General features: G+C 41.6%; 1 protein-coding gene across 1 annotated transcript in view; it reads right to left on the minus strand.

Annotated features, from left to right (window-relative positions):
* Positions 1–20267, minus strand: part of LOC138598296 (polycomb group RING finger protein 3) — a 68242-nt gene extending 47975 nt beyond the window's left edge. The window contains exon 1 of the mRNA XM_069670054.1: positions 20182–20267. The gene's annotated coding sequence lies outside the window, so the exon portion shown is untranslated. The remainder of the gene's footprint in view (positions 1–20181) is intronic.
* Between the last annotated feature and the right edge of the window lie 1801 nt (positions 20268–22068).

The raw sequence follows: 22068 nt of genomic DNA on the forward strand, positions 1-22068 counted from the left end.
AAACAACAGAGACGGTCGGGGGAAACAAAGAGAAGCGCGGGTCCCTGGAAACGGCTCGTCGTCGGTTGTTTGGAGGCATTTTCGGTTGAGGTCAAGTGATGTTAAAGCTCCTGTGAGAAGTTTTTCACCGGTTATGAAACAGACAGAAATTAATTCTGATTACTTTGTATGACCTACAAAAGCAAACCAGACCATCAGCGACAAGATTGATTATTTCTGTATAGTTATTTTTAATGCCTCAAACCGCTGGTGGGGGGTGTCAGACGAAGAGATTAACTGCATGTTGCCTTTGTTTACATTTTCCAGGTGACTGTTAAAGAAAGCAGGATGAGATTTTATGTTAAAAACCACCACTTAAACATGTACAGGACAAAATCAGCAGAGATAAGAGGTTCAGCTTTGTCCACAGGGGGCGCCAAAATCAACACAAGCCGAAAGTTCCTCACAGGAGCTTTAAGGGAGACAAAAATAGGCTGAGTGCATGAAACCTGTGTCTGCGCCACAAAGCACAAAGTGTAGAATGACCAGGGAAATTGTCAACAATCAGTGATAATGCGTCAGGAAGGGAAAACATTTTATCAAAACTTCGTTAGAATTTATTTTGAATCACAAACAATCTGCTCAATCTTAACAACAGGTTTTGGACCTTTTCCCTCTGCATAAAGTACAATGGAACAGGTAGAAAATAAATAAAAAAGAGTTTTCAAAGACAGGTAAAAGGGTCTGGGTTATCCACAGGTGAAATAGAGATTAACCACAAATATAGAGCAAAGACATTTAAATAAAAAGGTCCCGCATGGCAATCTTTTCGACCTTTCTTCACACCACCCTCCGGGGATAATGTCAATTTTCTTGACCCACTTCTGGTGCATCTGCTGTATTCTGTTGTTCACATATTGAATTACTGATATCAGTGTCTAAAGTCTGGTAGTGTGACAAGAAGACGGTCTCTTCTGTCTGCTGCACAGCTTCCAGAGCGTTCATTAACTGAGCCTCTAATGTAATTCATGCTTTAACCAACGCAAACATGCTGATAGAAGTCCTCTGGATGCAGCTCGGCCTGGAGATTAACAACCTTTGCAGTCAATCATGAGCTCAACAACTGTCCCAGGGAATCACACACTCACGCACTCACACACACACTCTGGCATCACAAAGAGCCCCTGTTGGCCTGCCTGTGGGTATTGGAGTGTTTGGCCTCGGGATAAATTGGCTGCCAGCTGGAGCGACGGACACTGAAGGCCTGCATCAGTGGACGGAGCCAGGAGGAGAGGCCGCTTCTTGTTGTGGAAGCTTTGGCTCTACTTCAAAACACACACACTCTCTTAGGCCACACACACACACCGCAAAAATCCGCACAAAGTACACAAAAACTTGCCTGACTGTGGGTATTCAAGCACGCACGAGCACACACACACTCGCCCGCCGTCACACACACAGTTATTGTCTCCTCTTAATTCTGTTTGATGGCCCTCAATCCTGCAGCCAGGATTCGGTGCCTGGGGAAATCAGGCAGACAATAGACGTGATTCCAAAAGAGAAGCAGACTGCAGCGAGCCAGGAGGCCGAGCGCGCTGCTGCCAAGAAGCAGCAACACTTGAATAATTGAGCTTTGAGTTCAGGTTGTGAAGGCCAGGAGTGAAGTTAGTGAAGCTAATGTGTAATACGCCTCGCAGGTCAGACACAAGCACAGACGGAGAACAGACCTGAAAACTGAAACTCCTGCTTTTCACTGCATCTTAAAAGCCTTCTTCTCCTTAAATACAGACAGATTTACATTTTGGGTGCAAATTTAGGATTAGAAAGCAGCAACACAATAGCTTGACAACGTTTTTCTCTGGTGTGATAATCTACTGTGTGAACAGAGTGTGTCAGACTGAGCAGCGAGGAGGGAAGAGCTAGTACATCGAGTACTCTCTCCGTGTCAGCATGTCTCTCCCAGAGGCAGCAGACGAGATATTCAAACATCTGATCACTCTGACAAGATAGAAAACTGAACCTGCAGATAAAAAGTATTCCTCGCTGGCTCGCTCACTTTTTCAGGTTAGCTGGAGTGAGATTCATGTGACAAAAATCTATTTGGTTTAACTTTACCAAATCCGAGCAGTCGGGATTTTCCAGGAATATAAACTAGGAATAATGTCGCTGGATGGGTAAAGTTCAATGGGCTTGATCAATACTGGAACAAATTAAAGACACTCCAGCTCAAACAATTTGCAGGGAAATATACACCGATCAGCCGTAACATTCTGACCACCTGCCTAATAGTGTGTAGGCCCCCTTAAACCACTAAAACAGCCCTGATCCGTTGAGGCATGGACTCCACCAGACCTCTGAAGGTGTGCCGAGGTATCTGGCACCAAGACGTTAGCAGTAGATCCTTTAAGTCCTGTAAGTTGCGAGGTGGGGCCTCCATGGATCGGACTTGTTAGTCCAGCACATCCCACAGACGCTCCATTGGATTGAGATCTGGGGAATCTGGAGGCCAAGTCAACACCTTCTCAAACCATTCCTGAACCATGTCTGCAGTGTGGCAGGGCGCGTTATCCTGCTGAAAGAGGCCACTGCCATTACGGAATACTGTTTCCATGAATGGGTGAGCTTGGTCTGCAACAGTGTGTAAGTAGGGGGTAGGTGTCAAAGTAACATCCACGTGAATGGCAGGACCCTAGGTTTCCCAGCAGACCATTTCCCAAAGCATCACTGCCGGCTCGCCTTCTTCCCATAGTGCATCCTGGTGCCATGTCTTCCCGAGGTAAGAGACGCACACACACCCGGCCATCCGCATGATGTAAAAGAAAATCAGTGAGCTCATGACCCTGTCGCCGGGTCACAGGTTTCTGTTCCTTGGACTACTTGTGGTAGGTACTGACCTCTGCAGACCGGGAACACCCCACCAGAGCTGCAGTTCTGGAGATGCTCTGACCCAGTCGTCCAGCCATCACAATTTGGCCTTTGTCAAAGTCTCTCTCATCCTTATAGTGGTCATAATATCACGGCTAATCGGTGTATCAGCCACAATTTGAAAGTAATTTCCAAACAAAACTTGCAAATATTCTTTAGTTTAAGCTTCACATTTGAGAGTAGCTGCATGAGACATATTGACAATGCAATTCCAAAGTGCGCCCTTGGGCGTTTAAACATTTTATAAACAAAACTTTAAAATAAAGAATTGATTGAAAAGAAAAGATTGTTAGTTGCAGCCCTAACAAACACTTCCAGACAGAAAACAATCTACCAAAGAGACAAAGAGCGAGACCCTTTGTCACACCACTGATGAGTAAAATCAATGTGGTTGACATAAGATAAAAAACTGCTCATGTTTGTTCAAACGCATAATTTTTAAACTATATATTTAGACTACAGCTATGTGCTCAAAGCAGACGTAACTTTATCTTTACACGGTCATCTGAACAGAAAGTGTAGCAGCCATTCAGGCTCTATTATCAACTCACAGCAGCATTGTGAGCACTTGATCTGAGAGAGCTACAAGGCTGAAAAAAACAGGGTCACTTTGGTAACTTAATACTCAAACTGAAATTATTTTTGCCACCAGTGTTCTTTCCAGTAAAACCACAAGATGTGATCAAAGATAACAGCTCAGGTCAGGAGTTATGAAACCAGCCTGGATAACCAAATCATGTCGTTTTACCACTTTGTACATGCACCGAATACAGACACACCAAATGGGTTTGTTATGTTATTTTCATCCGTTATAAAAGCTCAGACAGACGGACATCCAAGGTCACAGCAATGATGTTTGTTTACGACTACTCTGCTTGAGTATCTGTGAATGATTCTGGTATTGATCGCAGGCCTTGATGCCCTCTGATGAGAGAGAACGTGGAGCTGCTGTTTACTAACTTGCAGGACGAATTCAACAGACACAGATGAGACAGAAAAGCAACCAGAAACTTCAGTATCTCTCTTAAAACTTGTTATTGTGCTGCCTGAAGGAGGTTGAGACTCATTTACAAAAGATGGACAAGTTAAAGATATTTGCAGCTGCAGACGGGAAGAGAAAAAATGAGAAGTGAAATTGGTCGGATTACAGCAGTAACGCTATCTGAGTTAGTCGATTCTATCTGTTTCTAGCATTTGTGCTAAAAGGACTACGGATTCCCAGCAGAGCCACTAGTACAAAAACGCATGCACTCCTGACACTGTAAGCAGCTTTGGATAAATGTTTCCATTATACTGCATATGCTATTAGCATTACCAAATGGCCTTGTTATCCAGCTCCTCCGAGTTATTAAACCCAAGCTCTATTATGGAGCATTGGGTGGTCTTACTGCGCAGACAGACAGACACAGCCTTCACATAAGGAGATATCAGAGAGGAAACAGTGTTAACACTCGCTCAGGACACAACGGCCACCTCGTTGGCAGAAAGACAAAAGAGATCAGCTTCAAACGAGGAGGAGACACTGTGAAGGAATCTGATCACACATCTCGTGCCCTCTTCTCTCTAAACCCACCTGCTAAAGATGTACAGTGAGTCCGGATCATTACATTGTCTTATAATGACCTAATAGTGGATTTGGTAGATTAATTACACATCCAGCATTTATAGAGTAACTTCAACATGCATTTGGAGTCGTGATTTTGACCCCAAGATGAATCTAAATCAAATATTCACTCTGGTTTAGATCTGTTTTTGGTCCCCACCACCTAGAGGGGGTAATATTTGGCTGGGGCAATAACCAACGATTATTTTCACGGTAAATTGAGTAATTGTTTGGAATGATAAAATGTTTGATTGTGACCCAGGCCCTTTCCTGCATGTTAGCCGCTTTCTTAGCCCCACCTTTCCTGCCTCTCTTCAGCCGCCTTTATAAGATAAAAGCAAAAATGGGTGAAAAAAATACCTGAAAAACAAACACAGCTGGGTAAAATGGCATCTCCAAATTCTTCTTATGTCCACCATCAGTCTGAACCCCAAAGACGTTTCATTTACCATCATAAATGACAAAGAAAATAAACAAATCCTGGTGTTTAAGAAGCTGGAACCAGCAACTGTTAAACATTTTTGTTTTAAAAAGGACTGTGACTATTAATCAAGTATCAAAATACTTTGCAATTAATGTACTTTGAGGGTCACATTGTGTTCACAGCCGATTATAATTTTGAGATCTAATTCAGTAAGGTTTCAGTTACTTGAACAACCTTGACGACCTTGATTTCAGTGACATCTATGAGGCTTGCTTGTACAACTTTTCCTCTTGATGTTTCTAGAGTTTGCAACACCGCAGTGCTCATGACTCCTTCTCATTCTAAACAAACAAGTGTCACTGGAAACATTAAATGAATCGAATCCTGGGAGAATGGGTTGTTTTACTCTCGGGGAAAATGTACAACATGACAGGTGTTTACACAGCAAATGAAACATCTCCTGCAAACCTGCTACAGATCGTATCAACACTGTGAGACATAAACTAGTGAAGGAGCGCAACAAAAATACTTATTCTCATATATTATTGTCACTCAGAGGCCAATTTTGTATGAACGCCATCCACCAGGCAGCACTGATCCCAATAAAGAGTCAATTTAATTTAGTCATTAAATAAAGGAGTAATGAGTGCGGCTGACTGCTGCTCCCACAGTGAAGGAAACAACAGGATAACAAGCAAACAGCTGTAATAACTGAGTTATTCTATTAATAAAATCCTGAATTGGCAAGGGGACTGAAAAACATCTCTCTCAACTGTCAAATAATTGAATAAAGCCGTCAAGACACCAGAGCCTTTCTCCCAAAATACAGGCAGATAACAAGGCAGAGTAAACCCCCAGAACATTTAGCATCACACATTTTAAAGCAGGCTGATAAAGTACTCAGAAATATTACTGTGTTAAGAGTTCAGTCCTTATCTTCACACAGCAGATGGCTGATAGCAACAACTAAAAGCAGCTTGAAAAACATGAATGAACCCGAGTCTGCATCATCGACCTTCAGACAGCCCTTTGTAACGAGAGGATTAAATAAAAGGCTGTCAGACACTAAGTGAAGAAACAACAGGCAGGTTCAGTCTTTAAATACTTTCCTATCTCGTTTACAGTCGCAGCAGCGAGCCGGGCTTCAGTGAAGCGGTTGTAATCTTGGCTACATGTTGTCAAGATGCAAAGCAGCTCTTCTGTATCCCTGATAATCATCCTTGGGACCACCAGCAGCCGGCCAAATGGTCCTGGATTGTGTGGTGGCTGGTGCATTAGACACAAACGACTGGCCTCTTTCTTGTTCTAAAAACACTTCGGCTCTAAAGCGCCTCTTCTCTGGAGGAATATTGATGGATGAACAGTCCACTTTAAAAGCTCAGGCTAACAAGGAAGTTGATTTACATTTCAAATAATGTATTTTCTGTATAAGCGGCTATGAAGAGCACAATGTGCAGAATATGAATGAATAGCGTTCAGTTATCCATCTATCCATTATCTATACCGCTTATCCTATTCAGGGTCACGCAGGCTGGAGCTGGCGAGAGGCGGGTTACACCCTGGACTGATCACCAGTCATGCAGAGTGCTGACACATTAGCCGTGTCTCAATTTGGGGGCTGCGTCCTTCGAAGGACGCGGTCTACAGATGAGTCATTGGTAGCCTGCGTAGACCGCTAAGGCCGAACTGAAATAAGACATCACCAGCTGTTTCTCGGCCTTAACCATGTGTCACCAAACGCTGCTCCTGTCACCTAGCAACAGGTAGTTAGCAGGCTAACTAGCTACCATAACTAACATCATGTAACTTGATTCCTTTAAGATAAATTGTTCCAACGGCCCCTTTAACAGTATTTCTAGCTATTTGATTAGGTTGAAACTAAAAACTTTTACATTTAAAAGTTTATTTCTCGGTCGTTTAAGAGTCCGCCATCTCGTTTGAATTGGCGCACAATGATTCTCGGGATGCATTGGGCCATGAATGATGCACCCGATGGATCCTTTGTGGCCCGGGAAAAGGAGGACACATTTGCGGGACGCATCTGAAAAGGGCCTTCAAAATGGGACAGCCTTCGACGCGCCGCTGTGCCGCATTCAGCCTTCAAATGCATCCTTCGAAGGATGCACCCCCTGAATTGGGACACAGCTATAGAGACACAACCTTTCCTGCTCACACACCTATGACAATTTACAGTCCGAACCCCCCGCCCCCTGCGTCCGAAAGGGGATTTGTACCAGGAACCTTCTAGCAGTGATGCGACAGCACTAACCACTGCACCACAGTGCAGCCCTAGAATTCAGTTAGGTTTTTATTACAGCAAATATTGAGACTTTTAAGTGTTAAAAATATGTAACCATGAGGTGTATCTCGTGTTTTTAGATGCCACTTAGACGTCTTTTTCAAAAGCAGTGAACTCTTTTAAAAAACTCCAGTTAAAAAAACAATTAAAAACACAAATAACATTTAACTTTAACTATTTGTTATGTAGGAAAATGGAGAGATTAATGTGACTGGAGTAACTCCTGCTAAAGCATAGTGCAGCAGACTGCATAACCATGCCATCTGCCTGTCCAGGTCCGATTTTTCACATCTGAGACCCCTTCAGTCGCCACCACATCCTGCCCATGTCCATCATGACAAGTAGACCAGTTCGGGCAGCTTCTGAAGAAGCTTTAGGGACTCGTCATAAATGTTTAAACGTGCAACATTATTGAGCTTGTTTACACACGGTTTTAAAATGTGTCTCTGGGGTTCAGATCACAAGTACACAGCTCTAAATCGAGTGTTAACAACCATCAAGATGCATTGGGATTCGGGGCTTGTGTTCTGTGTGCATCTCCTCATGGACATGTTTTTATCATTTCGTTTTTGACGTCCTTTCCTGTGTGACATAAAAAGCCTTTTCATGAAATATAATAACAGGCTTGTTAGGGCTCAGGGAAACCATCAGCGTCCCTACACCACACAGAACAGGCATCTCTAAACTAAATAGACAAGTGATAGAAATAAGATGCACGAGGATGTGTCAGATTAGACACAGCAGCTGATTGACGAGTAAATCATCCTGTAAGTCAGTTTGCAATAAATTACCAGAACAGCAGATTTAGAAACATATTAGAAAAGTAGAGAGAAACTGAACAATCAAGTGCTGATGTTGGAAGAACAAGACTAGGTCAAAACCTAGAATGAGGCTGACCACATCAGGTCAATGTGCGCTTTTGTGGCCAATGTGTTACAAGGGCTGTCCTTATGAGGCCGATGACAACGTGTTTGTTAGCAGGTGCGTGCTGCGGACGTAAGTGAGGACAGCGGAGGAGCAGCGGAGGAGCAGCCCCGCCTACTCCACGAACAAAGTTTCCAGAGGTGTGTAGACAGAGAGTCGCGTCAGTGGAGGTCCAACATGCTCCATGATCCGCCATTGTGATGTCGCAACTCTCAACTCCCTCACTCACTCAGTCAGTCACATACAGACCCGTGTGTAGGGCTGACCCCGGTGGTCAGCCAAAAAGACACCACATTCAAGTGGAGTCTTAGTTCTTTGCGATGTGAAGCTTACAGCAGCTGTGACATTAACTAAGACCGTTTTAGCACGGAGCCTCTAAACTGACTTTTACTAGGAACAGTTTTACAGCCTCACTAACACACTCACTTAAATTAAACTGTCTGCCAAAAGTTGGATTTTCACAGGGTGTTCTCTCTGTGTGACAGTGTCCCGAGGCACGGTGCTTCTCCGCCCCCCTGCCATGCTCAAAATAATCAGCATGAAAGCATGATTAGCAGTGAAACAAGCCTTTGTCTGTTGGAGAGAGAATCAAAGGATTTGGTTTCATCAGACAAAACAAGAGTCTAGATATAGTTTCAAAAAAGAGCATAACTTTGTGACCTTAGGCTGAATGTTATAATGAAATGTCACAGAGGTTAAGGATAGGTGAAGCTTTTATTCTTAAGAGCTCAAATGTGTTTTAAGCTTAATTTGTCGCTATGACTTTGAGCAATAACTGACATAGTTTTCCAAAATCCATTGGGTGCTTCAGGCTGAGCTTTTATTCTGAAAATGTGCATTTTTTCCCTCAACTATCCTACATGTTCAGCTCTGGTTAAAGTGACATACAATCGATTCTATGTTGAAGGCTTAAGATTTGTAATTACCGACCACATTTCACTTCCTGAAAGGATTACAGTGTCAAAATTCTCTTAACTCGCCCGGTCTGTCGAGAGGTTCCTGTCAGAAACGTCACGTCTGTAATAACTTAGTGCTCACAGTGTACACCTACCTGCCACTTATCCCGACAATGCCTCAGTGATACTCTGTGTTTTAAACCTTTATATTTACACAGGGAGGAGGTGCTGACTGAGCATGCTTCTTTCAACATCGCTCTGCTTCATATTCTTAGTTACACCCAGTAAAACCACAGTGTGCGCAGCTACACTGGTGTGACCGGAGGTTTACACTTTGCTCAAAGCCACATTAACAGCAGATCAGAGCCCTGCTTTTCTTAGCTAGCGAGGGTGTTCATAATGAGTATTAAGGTGAACTGTTTCAATCAATAATCTTTGGTCAATTAGGCAGGAGTCTCTACATGCAATATTAATGTTTTACCCTTAAGACCTTTACTTCCTGTTTCTGAGCTGTGTCCCAATTCAGGGGCTGCAGCCTTCGAAGGACGCATTTAAAAGCCGATTGTGTCACAGCAGCACGTTGAAGGCTGTCCCATTTCGAAGGCTCCTTCAGATGCGGCCGACAAATGCGTCCTCCTTTTCCCATACCACGAAGGATCCATCGTGCATCTGTGGCCCAACGCATCCCGAGATTCATTGCGCACCAATTCAAACAAGATGGCAGACTCTTACGTGGCCGAGGGATACACTTTTAAACGTAAACGTTTTTGGTTTTGACTCAAATAGCTACGATACAAATGTGAAAAAAACAACAACAAAAAACAAACTGGTCTCTGAAACTAATTATCTTTAAAATAATAGGTTAAGTTATGTGACTTTAGTTATGCTAGCTAGTTAGCCTGCTAGCTACTTGTTGCTAGGCGACAGCAGCTTTGTGACGCAAGGGTAAGGGCAGTAACAGCTGGTGATGCAAACAGGAAATTCTCTGTAGACCAGATCGTCTCATTTCAGTTCGGCCTTGACCGTCTATGCAGGCTATGAATGACGCCTCCTCCATAGGCCGCGTCCTGCAAAGGATGCAGACTCTGAATTAAGACTTAGCTTATGTTTTCCTTGCTGTGTTGCACCATTAATATGGTAAATTACAGCTACAACTTACAATTTATTTAAATTTCAAAACATCATAATAGAACCATTTTAGGTACAAATTTAGGGTAGGGTTGTAAAATTCCATGAAAAAAAATCTGGGATTTAGGCTAAGTGGAGATTTACAAGAAAATAACTCAAATGTTCTCTGGGATTATAGAGTCATACATTTGTGGGGAAATAAACTGAAATTCTGAGATTAAAGTCACAAATTTTTTAAGGAGGAAAATCTTAAATATAGCACATAATCCGCTGAAATTCAGGGGCAGTGGAAAGCAGCAGGGAATGCAGACGGGGAGTGGCGTGGTAATGGGCTCAGTCGCCTGGTAAAAACAGTGAAAGCCAAACATGTAAAACTTAATTTACAATCATATTTGACATATTAGAGCAGCAAAGTGTAACATTTTGGAAGGTGGATCACATCAAATGTCCACCATCAAGTCCAACGCCATTAAAAGGCCCAAATTACTAAACTACTTAACACATTTGTAGAGAAGTGTTTTTAACAGTAAGACATGGAACTAAACTACTACACAGAATTTAAGTGGTGTATTGTAACTGGAGCTGCTAAATGAAACTGGTCTTGTTTTTGTGTAGTAATGTGTGCAACCTCATTCTTGTGTGTCTATTCAGCGACGGTGGCTTTCACTTCTCAGTCTAGCCCACTTCCTCTATTAATTCAAAAGACACCAGCAACACAAAAAATCATCTGGTATCGAAAACTGACTCCTGTCAGTTCTGGCTTACACCTGTCACTGATGCAAAACCAAACAGCATGAGGAGACAAATCCCCAGGTCAAAGTGGCCTCTTCTGAAGCTCTTGGCCTACTGACCTCCACGCTAATGACACGGGAGACCACGAGGGGGGAGGAGAGGATTTGGGGGAGGGGAAAGGTCCTGAACACAAGCAGCACCATCCTATACAGTATGATCAGCTCTGCTAGGAGCAGAGGTCATTGAGGGGCATTTAAATGGTCAGAAAGGAGAGAGGAAGATGCAGAAAAATAGGTAAAAGATGGAGCGTGGCTCGATCACAAACCAGTAGGAAAATATTTTAACCCATTGCTGATTCATCTGCTTTTATGATTAACCAATTGTTGATTTAGTCCAGAAAATAGTTAAAGAAGAGCAAACAAGTCTCCCTTAAACCCAAATTAAAGTCCTCAAGTTGCTTATATTGTGATGTAACAGTCTCAACCTAAACAGATAGCATTACCAACAATAAGGCAACAAAATATGTCAAATTAAGGGCTGCCCCATAAATGATGACGATTCCAATGATCAGTTGAGATGACCCAAAGTTGATCTGCTTTTTGTCGGGTGTGTATCTGCTGTTTTGTTGTTAAGCTTATTGTACAAAGAGCAATGCAGGACAAACAGCAGGCTCTAAACTGAAGCCACAGCTGACCCTTAAAATATAACTAATAAAACATTGAATAAAGTAGTTTCCTGTTAAAGCAAGAAGGGGCTGCAAGACAAGCTGCCGCGAGCTTGTTTCTAAGTGCCCAGCTTGTTCTTTGGTTAAGGATTCCTTCAGTGATTATCGATTACAAGCTATTTTCCAGCAGGAGAGGACATATTTCTTTATAAACACTCAATGAAGCACTTCCCTGCTCAAAATCTTTTTTTCTAATGCTCTTTTGCCCGGCTTCACGAGCTGTGAGCCGAGCTGCACCAAAAAAAAGTGACTTGAAACTGTAAGAAAATAGTCAGCTGGAAATGTTTTTATGTCCAGCTATCCAGCGGACAGCGAGGATGTGCAGTAAAAGACAGGTATGTATATAGTGGGGCCCTGAACTCTCAAATAACAAGTCGAATGTTTCTGAACTGAACAGCAAACTTTCCAGAGGCTCAAATCAGCAAATATTTCCTATTTTACCTCCACAAAATGCTTAAATGATCGATTCCCAGCTCATTTTTTATTAAGTAGTATCATGTATTCAACTTTCCATTGGATAACTGCTGTGAGACAGTAAGTTCTTCTATGTCTACTGTCTATTTCTAGGTCTTTATTATGGACCATTTAAAACAACCATCCGTCAAACCAACTATTAATATTTACTCCAAACCATGCTAATAATTTCCCTTTTCCATTTCTCAGAGTAAACATATTCAAATGTCTCGTTCAGTCCGCGGTGGAGCAGAGACCTCCTGCTACAAAGAGGATGCAATGAGCCATTACGTGGGTTTGTTGGTTAACATGCTCGCAGCAGTGTAACGCTGTCTTGCTTTTCCAGTTTTAACCACAAACTGTGGGCTTGTGGCCGCAGGCACAGGCAGGGTGAGTCGCACACGGACCAAGAGATGACAGTTATTACCCATTTACAGTACAGGCTGGGCTCGAGTACAAGGCAATGAGTAATTAATTCATCATTTAGCCCACCGACGTTCATTTACAAAAAGGCTTCCTGGGCTCATTAAACTGACAGATTCGCTAAATAGTGCTGTCACTTGTGCATCGCTGTGTTACAGACTTTCATGAGAAGTTAGTGCAATAAGCAGACCCTAGCTGACCCCTGACCACGCTTAATCAAACAGCTGACAGAGCACTAAATAAGAGCTGACCTGGTATATTATCTGCTTGGTGCTTAGTACATAATAGTGCAGTTTAATGTGAGAGGAGCAGATGAAATGGTTTTAATGTTGCTGTACAATGGTGGAGGTGAAATAGTAACCACCTCCAAACAAATCTTAATTTAGTTTTATGAATCATCTACCTCCTTTCTCAGGTCTTATTTCATGCTGGTGTGAGTAAGCTAAGCACTATCTGAATCACTCAGCTGGCAGCAGAGTGAGCAACGGGCCTCGAGTAATTAGGGTTTTAAAAATATCCAAAACGCACAACATTTAACTGCTTAGTTGTGAAATTGTATTGCAAAGAAAGTATAGTTTCCTAACTAATAAGACAAATCACATGTTAAAAATGTAAGTAATGACCTCAATAAGACTCAGATCTAAAGTGATATAATTTCAGTTATGGTGATTTCCTGCTTTACAAGCTTGGCAGTTAAGTCACAAACTTCCCAGCACTGAAAGCTGCTCCCGTTAATAAAATAAGCTGTGAGTGAAACAGTGCATAAATAAAGGGAATCTGGTCAATAAAAATAATTATAAAAGAGGCGGTGTTTATAACACGGCTGTGTCAAATACTTGATTCTGATTGGTTAATTACGGCATTCCAAGGTCTGCCATTTCTTGATAGCAGACCGTTGCTATGAAGAACAGGCCGTTGCTAGGGATGTGGTTCTAATCACACAATCTGTAGTAAATTTGACATTGGTCTGTTAACAGAGGGAAAAAATGAAAAGAGACAAAACAGTGGAGAGAAAGGAATAAAGGTTAAATGGTGCAAAAACTAAAGGCTATGGTGATTAAAGATGGTGAATGTAGATGAAAATGTCAACAGACTCTGACAGTGACGAGATAGAAAACCTCAATCAGGTGCTGCGCTGCGGTCCCATTCACCTTTCCTTACTTCACCGTCAGTGGAAATGCTTCCATTTAATTTGAGTAACAGCACGGTTAGCTCAGTTTAAGAAGGCTACAGAGTTAACCGTTGCTATGGACGCAGCTCCAACTGTGAGTTGCTGTCTGGGTTCCATTCCACTAGAATAACCTGCTCACTATACATTATCCAATACGTAATGCATTCAGCTACATCCTACTTGGCTTTGGCTAATGTCCTGTCAACACCTCCAACATATGAGGACAAACCAGAACAAAGATGGTGTTTGGTGTGTTTCAGCACCAAAACTAAACAGTGTACCAACTTTTTACAAGAGAAGTTTTTAGGTTGTTGTTCTGGCAGACTCCCTGACAGGATCTGCTCGCTGAATTGACGTAAATTTGAAAGCGGTTTGAATAGCAACATTAAATACAACAACAAGACGGAGGACGCTATGGTCTGAGCTCTGTGTTTTTATGGGTTTCATAACAATAACAGAGTTGGAAAGGAGAGCCGCAAATTAACTGATTAAGAAGCCGTTACATGCACTGTTAAGAATGTAATTTCCCGGTGCATTCCCTGCATTGGTTGCTGTGACATATGTTTAAGTCATCAGACCACTTCTAGAACTATGAAAATGCATATCTAGTCCAACAATCCCTTCAGAAAACCAGAGACCAAGACCAGAGCAAAAACTCAACATGTAAAACTAGAAAATCAGCCGCTGCAAGTCAACTCCAATCTGGCTGCCATGGGGACGATAACATCACCATAAAATACTAAAGAGTAACCCTTTTAGAGCAGCCTTTATCCAATCTAAGAGCTGCCCAGCGACGATTAGCCTGTCTCTGCGCTACATATCAAACAAGCTCAAAATGCACTATAGAGCTCTTAAAGGGACATTATATAGGTAGGCTAAATACTGACTTATTTGTGTGTCATCTACATTTAAGACAAACCTTGTTCTCCTTGAATAAAAAAAGACGAAGAAAAAAGCAGATAGGACATCAAACTTAAAAACAGAACAAAGAGACTTTTGAAAGAGGCTCGCTGACTGTCTGAGAGTCTGTCAGCTGGTGTTTTTCATGTCAACACAAAGGCAAGTCAAGTCATTGAAACATTCACACAACCTGTTGACGACCAGTTACTCAAGATGTTAGACGCATAAAAAAAAGAAGATATGATCTGTGAAAACACAAGCGAGGCCATGAATGTTATCTGGAGAGAATGAACAGCCACCTGACTGAATGATACACATCTGCACTGATTTACTGTCTTCTTGTGTCCTCTTGTCTTATTCTATGTGGAGAATCTCTTCATCTGTCTGCCTTAAAGTCCACATTTTCACCATTGAGAGATTTGTCTGTCCTCCGGTCTAAATACTAACTCCGGATAATGAACCATCACTATTAGATTCAGAGGGGAATTTTTGGTGTGTAAGATTTTATTTCATTAGTTTTATTGACCTGTACTCTGAAAGCTGCTTCAAACGTCCCCTGGCTAATATTTATTAACTGCTTTTCACAGATAAGAGTTTTATGTTCTCTTACTTTGAATAGAGGATTTCAAGAGAATGAAGATTTTATTACAATAAGTTTCATGTCTTAAGACCTGGCCAGTGTGTGGTTTAGAAAGTATGTGGCATTGTGAACACATACGGGACTAGCAGATAAACTTCTGTATCTACAGAGCTAACCGCTAACTCACCAACCAGCCAGGAACTTGCTATCTAAAGCTATCCCACCAATCTCCTTTTTATTTCCTCTTAACTGGGCCATTTATTCCCCCTGGCAGTTTTTTACCACAGTATTGTAAATCCTTTCAATAAAGAGTTACTAAAAGGAGAGGGAAAGCACTCAGAACTAGCAGGCCTTCTAACGGGCAGCTAACTGCTAACATACTAGCTAGTTTAAACCTGCTAGCACCATTCAGTAACAACAGCTCTCCAATCTTCTTTTTATTTACTCTTACCTTTAGCTTCCAAGGCTCTTCAACCTTTCAATAAAGTGTTATTTAAAGAAAAAACAAATAGGGGTGTAACTTCAAATTACAAAGGTTTCCAACTGGCAGCTAACTGCCAAAGCACTAGCTAGTTTGAAACGTGCTAGAACTACTCAGTAACCATAGCTCTCAATGTTCTTTTTATTAATTCTTAACTTTGCCATTTATGCCCCTTATATTTTGTTTACAAGGCTGTTAAACAATTCAACAAAGTGTTATTTAAAGAATAAACAGGTGGGGGTGTAACTTTAAAACAGAAAGGTTTCCAACTGGCACCTTACTGCTAATGTGCTACCGAGCAGGGAATCTGTGCTGGTCAGGTGCTACAAGCTTCTTTCCATTTTCCGCTTTACTTGGCTATTAATTTACCATGGCAATTGTATTTGTTGCTCTCCATTCCCTAAAAGATCAGCCCTATAAATAGAGCTTGCTACTGTAACTTCTCGTACAAATTGTTCTGCATCTTTTTGTTGATTTTTGAATACTATTTGCACTCTTTGCTTTGAACTTTCCCTTCCCCTCTTATGCAGCTGAAGCACAACATTTCCCTAAAGACAGAGCTCCCTTCTTGTCTTATCAACAGAGCAAATTTGCACGTCAAAGTACAATTTGACATAAAAAAAATTCATGTGGTTATGCTTCTAGTAAAACTGCTGATCTTAGGTGAGGTCTCAATTTCAAATGAATTGATTCCTCAGCTAATTTTAGCTGGTTTAAACGAGGATGTGACCAGGCCTGAAGGCCCTGCTGAGACCATCGGCAGTGCTGCATGAAAAGAAGGCAGCCCCATTCGCTTAAATAAGACCTCTGTGTTGACACATTATCAATCACTAAGCAGAGAATGTTTCAGCGTGTTATGCAAGTATGCCTTCTTATTTGTGTTAACCTCAATTACGAAAATTGGTTGTTGCTTTTCCCTTGAAAGGATTTTCAAAAAAAGAGAAAGTGTCCTATCTGATTTACAAGAATTTATAGCTCAACATATTCAGGTATGTTTCCGTGCATTTTAGGCATATTTGAATGATGATCAGGTTGTCTGTTGGGTTCCTTTCTAATGTGAACAATCCAGTTATACTGCTCACCATGCAAATGTCAAGAAAGAGGATAAAATTATTTTCTGTGGTAACTTTACAGAGCTGTAAAATCCTGTCTTATAACACCATAAAATTCTGTGCAGTGTTAGGCATCTTATAAGCCTTTTAACTCACTGAGGTTTCCTTCATACTGGACTTCCAAGCTTGTCTTGTTGTCTCACGGTTACCTGAGGAAACACCACGGCAGTGATTCGGACCCTTGCCTTTTCTGACGCCATATAAACACGCTTTAAAAAGGCTTTTCCACAGCCTGCATGTTTCTGTTTGTTCTTATCAAGTGTAGATAAAACAAACGTTTTTACCATCAATGAGTTCTAGCTGAATCTAACAGAATATAAATCACGCTAGGCCTGTCCAGTTCTATACAATTTTAAGATGGAAACTCCAACTGTAATCTCATTTACTTTTTGCTACAGGATTCATTTTTTCAGCTCTTATCGAACGTTTAAAAAAAGTTGAGCAGGAGAGAGCCCGAGCAGTGCCGAGGATTTCAGCGGCTTCTCCAAACTGCAGCTTGATTTGTAGGCGAGGGGATTCTCTACAGTTGCTCAGCAGCTCATTTAGGAAGCTGCCTGAGATAATTTCCTGTCTGAGAGAAAAGACAAATGCATCTTCTGGCGCTTAAGACACTATTGAGTTTTTTTTTTCATTATCACGCAGTCCTAAAGAGGCCATATCCTGCTCGCCTGCCCTGTTACACTGACAGTTTTATCTGACGGCCCAGAGGGACCATTAACATTGTTACAGATGCATGTTTGGGAGTAAAGGGTCAAAATAAATGTCCTTGTGTTCATTTGTAGGCATTATTCATTCAGAAATATTGCCATTGAATAAAGGAAAACTGATTAAGTGCTGTTTGATTTTAAGGTCAGAGGTTGGCTGTCCAGAAAAGCTGTGGGTAATTTGGGGTTCCCTGCAAAGTAAGCAGAACCTGACAGGAAAGTTGATGCCTGTCGGTTATGTGCGCTCTTATGCAACAGCTGTACTGTATGGTATCTCTGAGCAGAGGCCAAGTAACTTTAAACTGGCTGTGAGCCATCGCTCAGGTCAGGGAGGTCCTTCAGAGGGCTTTAAAAAGATGAGGGAGTGAAAATACACAGCTTTAATCAGAAACAGAAGCAGCAGACAGGAGGATGGAGTCGTTTTTGGTTTGATTCTGGTCTCAAGCTGGAACACTTTCCCAAAAGAAAAAAAGTTAAAAGAGTGACTAAAAGCTCCGTCTGAGAAAATCTGGACTAGCCAACGTTAGATCTCCTTCCCCTCTGATGGTATAAAGCATCAGAGAGCGTCTTGGCTGTTAAAACACAAGCACGCTGGGTGCAGTTTTAATAGCAGCATGTTAGAGGCTACTGAAGCTAATGACAGCAGAGGAAACACATACACAGTGTGTGCACTCTCAGAATCACAATATGATCAATTAGCAGGGAACGTGTGAGTCAACGGTTACAACAAGCACCCTGTTAGTCAGGTTGTAGAGGTTCAAATGTCGTCGGTTGACTTGCATTAATGTCCGGAGCACATGATGGTGAGGCCCAGGGCAGCTGCACTGTCAATAATACACAGTGAGTGCCCTCGCTTGAACTCCACACCAAGATGATTAATGCTCTTTTGTTTCCCTGCAGTCTGCTCAGTGTACAGGTCTGCGGTTTACAGTGCAAGCATTGATTTGTGTGATCTGCAGATCAAAAGATTTCTATGCTCCTGCAATGCAACAATTGGGCCACCTTTACATGGATGAGGGTTTTAGTGACGCTTAAACATACACAAGGTTTGCTGTGGGCACCTGATTTCACCATGTTTTATGTGCCTGAGTCAACATGCTTTTTTATGTTTTTGCCAGGCTGCAGCAGGCAAGACAAATTTCCCCTTGTGGATATAAAGATAAAGCCGAAATGCTGCAAAACTCTCCCTCATATCAACACATTTCTGTTCCTTTAAACCTCTATAAACAAACACAAAAAAGAGCTGAAAGTACACTTCAACCTATTTTTTTGTGCAGAAGGAAAACATTTCAGAAATTAGTGGCTGTATTGATCAATAAAAAAGGATTAAAGCAGCTTCTCTGCACCAAGATGAGGAAAACATTGTGTGTTTTAAGCAAATTAAACTGTAAGGAGTCCCAACATGCCTGAAAAGGATCTCAACATTTCCAAAGATGAGGAAAAATTACTTTCTTTGAATGATCAGATGTTTTCTCCCCCCACAGGGTTCAATTACCTTTTAGATAATGTCTCTACTCCTTCTATCTCATTTAAAACACCCGAGTCTATAAATATGCAAATCAATTTTTCATTGTCAAAGTTGAACTTTTGGACACAGTCCCCAGTGTTTCTGCACTGGAGGCTTCACATGACTTCCTACTTGCTTTCAAGTTGCATTTAGGACCACAACTGACTTCCAGACAAGTTGTTAAGTCACAAACTCCTGCTGTTAAATTCAGATTTTATGTGCACGTACTCAGCTCTTTCTTCAAGATACAAATGTGAGAACAGCCTCCTTGTGTGAAAGCAAAGGGGGAATTTAAGGACTCAATTACAGACAAATATGATCGAGGCAATGCAGATAGCCAAAAGAGAGAGTTATCACCTAATTTAACCTGCTTTTAAGCTGGAGACACTTCATCTTTTGACCTGTGAATCACCCGAACCATGCTTCCTGGGCTGCAGAGTCCCCTGCGAGAAAAAGTTGAGGAAGCCGCAGAATTTAAAAGCCTGAATCTGCCAATCACACAGACGCGTTACTCCAACAAATAGGATTTTGTTAGCTATCTTTTGGTTGCATCCATCTACTAAAACACCGCACAGACTTGTTGGCTGCTCTGCACGCTTTCCCCCCTACAATGTCACACCGGGCTTGCTGCAGCAGCAGCAGTCTGGCGAGGGGCGACATCCACCCTGAAGAGAAAAAATGCACCAACTTTGTGTCTTGATTTAATCCAAACCTCATGTAGATCCTCCACACACGCACTCACTCTCTCTCACACACACATAATGAACTTTGGACGGCAGGAGGAAGAGGTTAGCCTAATGGTGGACCAGGAGGTTTTTTCAAGAACATTCCTCCTCAATGGGCAAAAGAAGAATTGGTGTTTGGAGCTGAGAGGAACAACAGCGTTAAAACATGACGAGACAGGCAGCCAGCCGCCTGCCGGAGCCTCCTCTCCGGTACGGCTAACCGTGTGCATCCCGGTTAGCCTTAAAGCCGCCGTTACAATGCACGTTTCCCCTTAAAAAACCCCGTCCCCGGTGTGCAACTGCAGGGCCCGGCGCCGCCATACACCACCACATAGACACATAAAACAACACGTATAGCATGCCCCGTAGCACCCAGCGGAAAGAGACATGCGAAAAATGAGGAGGAGGGGGCACAAACCGGGACCGTAAACCGGCCATAGACCCTCCGAGGACGGAACATAAAGAGAACAAGTCCAGTTAAGCGAACTAACCTGTTTGGGAGCAGCACGGTCCGCTGGATATTGGGTTGAATCCGAGTTAAATCCACTATCAGTAAAACAAAGAGGCGAAAATGACCGAGCGGCCGCGGAACAGGCCGAAACAGCACTCCTGGAGATGGGTGTGCGCATGCGCAGAGCACAGCCGGAGGTGGTGGTGGAGGTGGAAGAGGGGGGTGGGGTGAGTGAGTGCAACAAATTTTTAAAATTGATCCACTGAGTGTGTCATTCATTATTAATTTTAAGGAAGTAGTCCGACTCGATAGCTTTTGTTTTCACTGTGTGAAGGACAGAAATACAATAAAGCTGTAATAAAGCTCTTAGTCACTCCGTCCAAACAACGACAACTAATAAAATCGTAATTATTACGTTTTAGACTATGTGCTACCACATATGAGAGGCTTGTAGTGAACAAAAACAACTAAGAAAAATTATTAAAATTTAATGACAATCCATTACATAGTAGTTTGGATATTCTACTAACAAGATAACAACATAAAAAATTGATTTGTTTTTTTTTAGTTTCATTTTAAGCCAAACTGGAGGCTTTATAATTCTCAGTAAAGTCCGTTTCAGCCGATTAAAGAAGAGGAAGATCATATCACACGATACAAAGCTCCAGAACAGCAATTAAATGTTAACAAACCTCCCGGTGTGACTGATTTAGTCACCTTTAATTAGATAACAAAACAATTATTTTTTTATTACTCATTTATTCATGTGCCTTTTTTAAGTGCATTTGATATGACACAACTTGTAAGAGAAAGTGTACAGTAAATACTGAATGTTATGAAAGAAAGGTGCATCTATGTTACAAAGATTTTGGAGACATTGGAGGGCATTACTTTGTGCTTTTAATCAAGTACTAAATACTAATACACATTTGCAGTACTTTTTCTTTACTTAAGTTTCCACTACTCTCTTTTATCAGTGATCACCTACATCTAAGATGGGAATATTGTCAACTAACTCCAATACAATTATCTGCCAGCTGTAGTTACTTTAGATATGAAGATTTTTGCACATAAAACCTTTAACATCGTATAACCAGAGCTGAAAGGATTAGTCAACAACAATTTAAATAAGCTTTGTTAGGCAATTTATTTCAGAAGCATTTTTTATTATATTTTTTAATTCTCTTTAAACCCCTAAAGCGAACAAATGATATGACTAAAAAAGAAGAAAATGTGGCTGTTGCAGGTCTGTTATGAGTATAATTGAATTCATATCATATAATATGATTTAATATCTTTTTCTGCACACACTCTGCCCTAATACTTACTGCACATGAAGGCAGATCAACAGCAGACCATACTTTCAAAGTAATTGTGGACCAAATGCACTTTTACAGAAACATAACAGTTATTTTATCCTAAATTTTCAGGAGCCTATAATGCTAATATAATCAATCCTTTACAATTTGCTTTAACTTGTCCCTGTTTGCACTGTGAAATGGTACAACATATGCAAAACTACATGTCAAAACTTACCAATGGACCAAGCTGTAAATACCTGTGGTGCAACTTCCCTCTGTGGTTCCTATTTGATCCCAGCAGGTTTATTGTTCAGGAATGCTATTCTCAGTGTAAGCATTAAACAGGTTGTGTTTAATTGTAGGTCTTTTAGCTTGTATAAAGTAGAAAAACTGCTGTACTTTGGTAAATGCTGATTTGGGTTGGGTAAAGGTTTGGTGTGGTTTTGGTTAAAGTAACCGTGTGGGTGGGACTGGATTTACTAAGAACATGTGGTTGAAATGTTGTCATGAAATATTCCATGCTGCACGCCCCTTACTGGAAATGAGGAAATTGACAATTGCCAAAGTTTTTAGGACACGCCAAAGTCTGCTGACGCATCCATGTATGATTTGAGCACAATGTGCAG

Source organism: Semicossyphus pulcher, unplaced genomic scaffold (assembly GCF_022749685.1).
Source record: "Semicossyphus pulcher isolate SPU_LCO1_2020_fin unplaced genomic scaffold, fSemPul1.0.p SCAF_2, whole genome shotgun sequence".
Classification (NCBI taxonomy): domain Eukaryota; kingdom Metazoa; phylum Chordata; class Actinopteri; order Labriformes; family Labridae; genus Semicossyphus; species Semicossyphus pulcher.